Source organism: Hydra viridissima, unplaced genomic scaffold (genome assembly GCF_058129835.1).
Source record: "Hydra viridissima isolate aposymbiotic clone 2 unplaced genomic scaffold, HvirCarnegie_v1 scaffold_7, whole genome shotgun sequence".
Lineage (NCBI taxonomy): Eukaryota > Metazoa > Cnidaria > Hydrozoa > Anthoathecata > Hydridae > Hydra > Hydra viridissima.
In genome coordinates this window covers 8,947,379-8,956,692 of record NW_028324306.1, presented here as the reverse complement: position 1 = coordinate 8,956,692, position 9,314 = coordinate 8,947,379, and the positions used below count along the sequence as shown (strand labels likewise).

Here is a 9,314-nt window from a genome sequence, read left to right as displayed (position 1 = left end):
TTACAGGGGAAAAAAATTTGGAAAAAATAATTGAAACTCTCTTTGAGAGCTTTCGCTCAAAAATAAAAAAAGAATGCCTCCCAATGCCTTAATCAAAATTTCAAAGTATATTCTGTTGTGGATTTGAGGGTTGCACAAATTAAAGAGTATCATTAGCCAGGGTAACTTTGGTCAGTTTTGGCATCTCTGAATCTTAATAATTTTTTACAGTTTTCTCTTGTGGTAATAACATTATAGGTCTTGGCAATAGGCCTCTATTTATTTTTTTAATTTTTTTATTACAAATATTTATTTTTAAACGCCGAAAAGTGACCAATGTTACCCCAGGTTTTTATTGTGTTTGATCAATAATACCCCTGCTATGGGGTAACATTGGTCACTTTTTGGAGTATTAAAAAATTATCAGTTCTTAAACACTTAGAGAAACATGAAAAGAACATTTAAATGGACAAAAAATTTTGCAACTAGCTCCCTGTTATTGTGCTAAAGTCATTAAAAGTCATTTTCTAGTAGGTCATTATCGTCATCTGAGGATGATGACACTTGTTCAACTCTTGCCCTTTTCTTGTTATTCTTGGTGTTACTGTTATTCTTTGATGTGGTAGGAGTTGTGTTATTCACCAGATCTTGCGGTGTTATCGCTTTGCCAGGTGTGATCTTTTTCCCTCTGGTGCGATTTGTTTTCCCATCCTGTCCACAATGTTTCACTAATAGACCTTCTATATCTTCATTGAATACTTCCTTAACAGTACTACCGGTACCTCCTCCAATGTCTTTGTTAACCTGTGGCAAACGCTTCATGACCATTTCTTTATCGAAGGGAAATATTCCACTAGCCTTGAAGTCATATCTCAAATTATCGCTTTTCAATTGACGTTGCAGTAGAGCAAGAAGACCGAGGAACTGATTTTTTGGTTTTGATTCTTTGATGCGCGTTTCTATCTTTAGCGGACGGAAAACAGCAACGTCCAGTGGTTGAAGAAAATGGGAAGCGTATATTCCGAACTGTCGACTAGTCTTTCTCACGCTTATTCTTCCAGTTAAACATTCTTTCATAGCATTGGACAACGTGTTTTGACTGTATGAAGTTGCATATGCTCTTGAACCACGCTTTCGCTTATATTTCCTCGGCATTTTCACCGGCTAAGAATTCAAATGGTTCAATAAATGTATCAGAAGTGTCAAAAAATGCCAAAATAAACTCAATGTAGTCTACGAAGTAACTGTGCTATATTCGCAAAAACTGTTGATATACCAAAATTGTTGATATATATTGTTGGTATCTCTAACAAAATTAAAACATGTTATCTTTGTTAAATTTTAGGAATTTTTAAAAAAAATCAACAATTGACACCGGTCAACAAAGTCACCCCGGCGACCAAAGTTACCCCGGTTGACGGTACCATTTTGAATACTTTTTTAACGGGCAAACTTTTTTAACGCCGTAAGGCGTTAAAAAAGTTTTAATTATTTTGCGCATGCGCAGATTTCACATTTAGTAAACTTTTTTAACGACTAACTTTTTTAACGCAACAACGGCTCCACAAGCCTGCGGAAAACAAATTCATGGTGTGTCGGCAAAAGTGGATTAGGACCAATATCGAACCTTAACGCACTTATTGTTTCAAAATAAAAATCTATGTATAAAAATAGGTAAATTAAGATAAATTTATGATTTTTAGGGAGGCATAAAATTTAGAAAAATTTTCAACAAAATCAAACTCGATATGTGATTAGATGTTTTTTCAGAATTTTTCAGATGTCAACTAAAAAACCTACTTCATGCCGTTTAAACTTAATTCTGGCCAGTTCTTACTTAATTAAGGCCATCGGCCATATTTAGGCATATTTTTTTAAAAAAGGGACTATGATTAATTCCTTTTACAAAATACATGCTTTAATCGTAGAAAGCTTCAAATGAAATAAGAAATATACTAAGTAAACTAGGGAAAGAGTTAACAAAATAAAATGTGAACGGTTCGGCAATTTTGTTTCTTTTGCGTTTACTTAATGTTAAAACAAAAAATCTTTTAAAAGGTGTGGTACCGTATTCTCAGTAAATTTATACTCTAACTAAAGGTCTAAAAACCATTTTAAAAAACTTAATTGTGCTTTAGGAAACTTTAAAACTATTATACTAGTAACAAAAAAAAAATTTTCCTAAAAAACATTGACTTCAAACTCTCAAATCTAAAAAAAATAAAATTTTGCTAAATAGAAAATTTTACAACGGTTCGAGATACTCTTTTCCAAAATTTAATTTGCTAGTTCCGTAAAAAGGTTATGAGCGAAGAACCAAGGAAATGTTTATTGGTGGAAGAGTAAACATCCTATTGCTCACACTTATGCATTAAGATAAACACAAGCATATGTAAACGGATTTAAATGCACTGTTTTGTTTTCACTTGATGTTAATAAAATTTGATGTAAATAAAACTTGGTGTTACCAAATTGATCAATCAAAAGTACAAAATGTTGTTTAAGTATCAGCTTGTTTCTTTATCTTCATCCGAGCCTTCTTTATCATTCTCATACTAGCTACATCATGAAGTAAAATCTATCAGTATCAAACTCCATCGATTTGCCATCTTCAAAATTTGTTAACAACACCAGCCACTCCTGCTCAAACTTATCAAATGTTACAACATTTCACAGACCCGATGGAAATTTTAAAAATGCTTTACAGCGCCGTCATATTGACACAAAAAAAAAATCCGAAAGAGACAACATTCCGAGAATTAAAAGACAGTGTCTAAATACATCTAAGTTGCTGGAAAAATTAAAGTTAGACGATGAAGCTAAAAAGTAAAGCAATTAAGAAAATGTAAGATTGACTTCAGTGAAACTTAAGATGAAATTGAGTAAGTGCAACATATATTTCAAATAATATTAGCTTTCATTTATTTTTTTATTAATTTATATTGATTTTCTTAACATCTAACTGTATCAAAAATAAATAATAATTATCAAAATTTAACTAACTTTTTTTTCAATTTTAATACATTTATGTAGAGTGAAAATTCTCTAAAAAAAAAAAACATTAAAATTTCTTTAAAAAAGATAATTTCATTTGAAGTTAAACCGTTTACTCTTACATAAGACATATACACATTGACAGTCATGTACATTTAATACAAAATCATTACATTACTATATACTTGATTATTAATACGCCCAGCCAGCATTTCACGTTGATTTAACGTTGATTCAACGTTGCACTATGGGACAAAAGTATACAAATTTTGCACCAAAATATTTGTGATAATTATTTTGTTTGTTTATGCCTGTAAATGTCATTACATAAACCCCATATTGGTTTTCATCAAAATATTTGCAAAATTGGAGATTTGAAGATTGTTCTTTGTCTTAACAAAGGATTTTGTGGGTTGGTTCCTTTCTGCATAACTCCATCCAATTTTCAATTTTTTGAAATCTTCTCAATAAAAAGTAAATGAAAAATAGTTTGGGTTTTTTATAATAGCATAAAGAATTATATTATAAGATATTATAGGTAGGTAGATATTGCAGTTATTTAATAGTTAATCTAAGTCTATGTCTTCAAAATAGTCAATAAGAGAACATTCATTTAAATCCATGAAATTTGATTCCTCAGTTGTAGCAATCAGCTTCTTGTTCATAACTTTTAAATAATAGGAAATTTTTGACAGCTTCTTATACCTGATGTTTAATCCTTTTCATTCTCACACCCAGTTTTGGTAAAGACACTAAAGGGTCCGATGAATCTAATGCTCGATTAAATACATCGAGCAAATTACTTTTACGAGAACACTTTCGAGAATGTTATCTTCGATTCTGCCTATAGTACTTATTACAAGATTCAGCTCCCTCTTCACCAAAAAATCCAGGTGATAATGGTAGTGTCATAATAATGTGTTTTGAACGACAAAGAGTTTTATGAAGTGAGGTAGGCATATTGAACCATTTATATTTACTAATAAATTAGGAATATGTATCATGGCAGAAGGACCCAAATTTTTCAAAGATCAAATGTTCGTGACAATTAAGGGCAGCAAGAATTTTTACTTAAAAACGAGTTATACTTAAACAAATATTTTGTGCATGTAAGCTTTCAGAAGTAATCTTTAATGCAAATTATAAAGATGATCACATGTATGTATTAGCAAGGCCGTAGACAACTTTTTTTGATGTTTGAGCTAAGCAACTTTGAAACATGAAGAAAACTCCATATTTAAGTATGTTCATATATAAAAGGAATGAGGATGCTAAGCAAAAAATTGCGGTGATTGGAGAATGGGAACAACAAAAACCCCAAAACGTTAGCTCCCCAGCCCCAAATATGAGGGCAATGAGTCAAATTTGTTATTATTTTTTCTAATTTTAAACTTTATTTATATTCATTGACAAATTTCAAATTTGATTCAATAATCTCTTTTTGATCGGCTTTAATGACTTTATAAAGTTTACACCCCCCTCAAATTGAGGGGGCTGAAATTCAAATTGAGGTTTTTGTGAAGTTCCATCATTCTGTTTGAAATTCTATAACTCTAAAACGGGGAACCTTTTTGAAACCCGAAGTATTCACCTTTTATTTGGTACCAAAATAATTGATACTTTTTAATACTATGGAGAATGCGGGTCTTGTAAAGACAAAAATATGGTAATAACCCCAAATTCCGTATCTCTAAATATTTCTTAAAATGTTTTATACGTGGAGAAATATAGATCTGATTAGTTGCAATCAATTGCTAAGAATCACATTTGTAACTATTAAATATGTGTTGTGGGAAAAGCTTCTACACGTTTGCGCAAATTCTTTGCAGGAAAATATCAGAAATTTTCATTTTTTTTTTTTTTTTTATTAATAAATATCAATTTCGATAACCTACAATGTCAATACCGTGAGAGATATTTTCAAAGTTCGTTTAGCTACAAATTTCTATAATCACTAGTTAATAAAAAATCATATCTAAATTGAAAATTAAAAAACTGATTTTTGATTTTTGTGATAAATTTTTATTATTTTATCCCATAGTGCGTTGATTTACGGACGTTGATTTAAGCGTTATTTGGAAACAAAATATCGACGTTGAAATATCAACGTTGATTCAACGTTAAAAAATCAACGTTGAACTGACGTTACGTTTTATGAACTTTCGAAAGATAATACTTTAAAACATTTACTAAAATGTATTTGTTTTTAAAAATTTACAAGTGGGGGTAATTTCTTTCTCTTTTTCACCACTTCGCTTTCGTTTGACTCAACGTCACCCTCTACTTCACAGTCATCGTCATCTTAATTTTCTTTATCACCTTCTTCAATAAGGAGCATATTTCAAGCAGAAGGCTATAAACGTCCGAGTTTCTTCGTCTGCAGCTTTTGCATCACAGCGCTTAATCGATTCTAGAAAATAAATGCAAAAATATTTAAATTTGGTGAAGTGAATAAAAATGCAGAGAAAGGAGGAAAGAGAATCTTCCAGTAACATTATTTTATACAAATACATGAAGTTTTCAATTTTTAGTCGTTTAAACAGATTTATTTTATTTTTTGATGAACTTGTACATAAAAAGTTTGACATCTAATTTTTGTGAAATCAACTAAATTTATTTATTTTTAACAGGCAGCCAATAAAAAGTAGTATACAAAAGTTTTTAATAAAACAATATAGATCTGCATCTTACCTAATTTTTAACATTTAAAATCTAAATAATATCCTACCAATTACAGCTTTACAAATATTCAACCCTTCCATAGGTAATTTCACAGTTACTTTTCCTTTCAAACCAACCAAATTAAGCTTTAAAATCTGTTTGTCATCAGCCCTAAAATTAGAGAATTGGTATATAACGTTGGCAACACAAGATTAAACATGTCAAAAGAAAATTTCAACATTTTAAAATCTTTCTAAAAATAAAAAAATTGGTGGAACTATTTTTCTTTACAAAACTAGTAAGTATTATTGATTAAAGAAATGTTTTAACCTGTTTTACATGTTCGTAATACTTTTCTTTTGATTGTTACCACCAATGGAAGATAGCTGCCTCAACTGATGTAAAAATAGAATACAAAATAATATCTCTATGAACAATGTGGCGATCTTGCACAATAGAAGATCTACACTCTCAATGGACATTTTTGGGAACATCCACCCAATGCCCAAGATATAGATAACGTCCACCCGATGACATTAATCAATGGTACCTTTTAATGAAAAATAACTTACAAACTTTTTAAGAACTCTTTTGTCAGCTCCCATTTTTCAATCAAATTCATATAGAACATTAACATCATCAAACTGTATTAGTATCTCTCTTTTAGCATCTTTCATCCTGGTGTTATTAGTTGCTTACCTTTTAGAAATTTCATTCATTTCCAAGGTTATTTGGGCCAACTTCCATAATACTATATGTTGAAATCCTAAGTTGAAAACAAACAGTACTTATAAATTAGTTAATGTGTTAAATTTTCAAGTATGTCAACCTGGATCTCAAAAGAAGTGAGATTATATAAAAATCTACAAAAAATAATTATTTTAAATAAACCTACCATTACCTTTAAGATTTTTTGAGCTAATTAACTCGTCCTAAGCACATGCAGAATCTCTTCTATTGTAATTCATGTAGGTTTGAGGAATACGAGCAGAAACATTGGTGAATGAGCTTTCTGATATAATAATAGTGGAATGATTGTTTAATGTTGGTTTGAGTCAAGAAAAACCTCCACATATAGAAGAGGTAGTAGTTAAAGGGCATTAGTATGTTGGCTGATAAAGCAGTGAGTCCAAAATAGCCATCAGGTATAGAAAAGGTTGCAGTATAACCTTTAAAAACCAATTTAACATTAAAAAAATTAACAAAAAACTTACTACAGTAAACACCATTAATATGCTATTTTGAAGGTCTAAAAATTAATTTAAATGATTTAAAATAAAAAGTAAAACAATAACATGAAGGGAAAGGGTACCAGATATTTTTTGACTTGAATTATTCCTCGTTGCTTTTTATGGAATGTCATAAAAGGCTCCTAAGAAAGAAGGAAGGAAAATAACTAATTGGCGTTTCTTTCTTTTCTTTTCTTTTTTTTTTTTTTTTTATTGAAAAAGAACAACTTTGGTTATTTTATTTATTATTTATTTATTAAAAAAAAAACTAAAAAAACTTAATTAACAGCAAGTATAGTGCTATCAATAATATATTCTTTTACTTTTTTTCATTTTAGGTAGAACTGGCATTGGAATAGACTTTTCTGCTAACTTAATAATTTCATGTCTTTTTTCAGATGAGCTGGTAAAAATCTTAATTGTCATTTGATTGTTATCCAATTCTCTAGCTGTCATATTATCTCCATACTCCTCACATACTTCTTTGTCATCATCTAGGATGGAAATAATTTATGTTTACAATATGAAAGAGTTATTTTAAGAAACAAAAATAAGGATCACCTCTTAATCTGAAGTAATTTTAAAGAGCACTCATTAAATGTATGAAAAGACCTAGAAAAAATTTTAACACAAATCTTCAACAAATTTATTTTAGAAAGAGATATAGGTGAAGCGCCTTAAGAATATAGTGGACATTTGAGTTATTGCAAATATGAAAACAATTTAGAAGAACTGAAAGAACCCTTAAAAAATAATATTTTTGTGTAAATATTGTGAATGTAAATAAATAGAAAGATGTTAAAGTCATTATGTTAAAAGAGTACATCATTTAATAATAATAAATCCTTAATTACCAGTTAGCTTTATGTATTTCAGTTTGAATTAATACCAATCATCAGTTGGATTAGACATTTTTTTCAGCAATGACTCCACATTCCTATTAGCCCAAAATACTTTGTCAATTTACCCAGTTTGATGAAAGATTCTGCTTAAATTCCTCTTAAGAGCTATCCTTTGCATATTTGAAGCAAACTGCTCTGGTCCAAGACACTTTGTTTGTCACACTCACATGAGTTTTCAATATTTAAATTATTGTACATCTGTTTATCTAATTCAAAAGAAAAAATTAATCTATAAAAAATAAATTAGGAAAATATAATAGTAAAATGAATAAATAAAAATATCAAAATAAATGTGTAAAAAATCCATTATTATAGGTTTCAAAGTTATTAATTTATTTTCTTGTAACTAATATCACTAGTATTAATAATAATATTATCATTTACTTATTATTTTTTATTATTATTATTATATTTATTGTATTATTGTCATTATTTCTATTATTACTATAACAAACTTATCATAACATAATGTGTGTATATCATAACATAATGTGTGTGTGTGTGTGTGTGTGTGTGTGTGTGTGTGTGTGTGTGTGTGTGTGTGTGTGTGTGTGTGTGTGTGTGTGTGTGTGTGTGTGTGTGTGTGTGTGTGTGTGTGTGTGTGTGTACATATACATGTAAATATATAAACATCAATAAATACAAGTTCTCTCAATACTAATTTATCGTTATTATCGTTATAGCATTTTTAGCTTTAATTAAAAACCAAAAAATATGTTTGTAATTAAAGCTGTGTAAGATAAAAACATTCTTTTCAATAATCATCACTAGTATTAAAATTGCATTAGTGTTAAAGTTACTAATGACGAAAACGCTAATATTCGCCAATTTATCAACGAGATGACGAATTTTCAAAGTGGAAAGCAATAATTCGTGGAAAGTGATAATTTAGAAATTAAACATGCCGCTGCTTAAATTTTTAAATTTTAAAGGGTTCATTCGAATGTTAATTATACCGGAAAAAGCGATATAACAATCAAAAAATAAAAACCAGATCTATAACCGCCACATTTAAATTGTTTTTTAAATTCGTCATCGCCATGAAAAAATGGCGAATGTTTGCATTTTTGCATTTTTAAATTTTTCAGATTGAGTTTAGACTACATTAAGTTGGTCTTAAAGTGTTGTTTCTTATACGTTTTCTTATTTTTAAACGAAGATCTTTCTTAATCTGTAAAAAAAAAAGGGAAATGCGAAAGTAAAATTTCAACGTTGAAATTTCAACCTTGCTTCGACGTTGACACGACGTCGTTTGCTTGCTGGGACACCTTACACATAGTACACTTAAACGCAAAATTAGCCCACCACTTATAAATTCCAACCTATTTTCAAAAATATTATATATTTCCCGGATTATTCAATTGAAAAGATGATAATAATGTTTATTGTTATGTCTTTTGTAGGTTTTGTTCCGTTTTCCTTATTTAATTTCTAAATTATAGCAGCTTTTTATAAGTAGCATGTTTTGCTGTAATTAAACCTCACTTCTAAAAGAAAAGTATGTATTGGTTTTAAATTGTTTTAACAGTAGAAAAGATTTTGAGTGTCT

General features: G+C 29.2%; 1 pseudogene; it reads right to left on the bottom strand.

The window, feature by feature from the left end:
- Nucleotides 1-5,154: 5,154 nt before the first annotated feature.
- Nucleotides 5,155-7,847, bottom strand: LOC149886017 (uncharacterized; annotated as a pseudogene).
- Nucleotides 7,848-9,314: the final 1,467 nt, after the last annotated feature.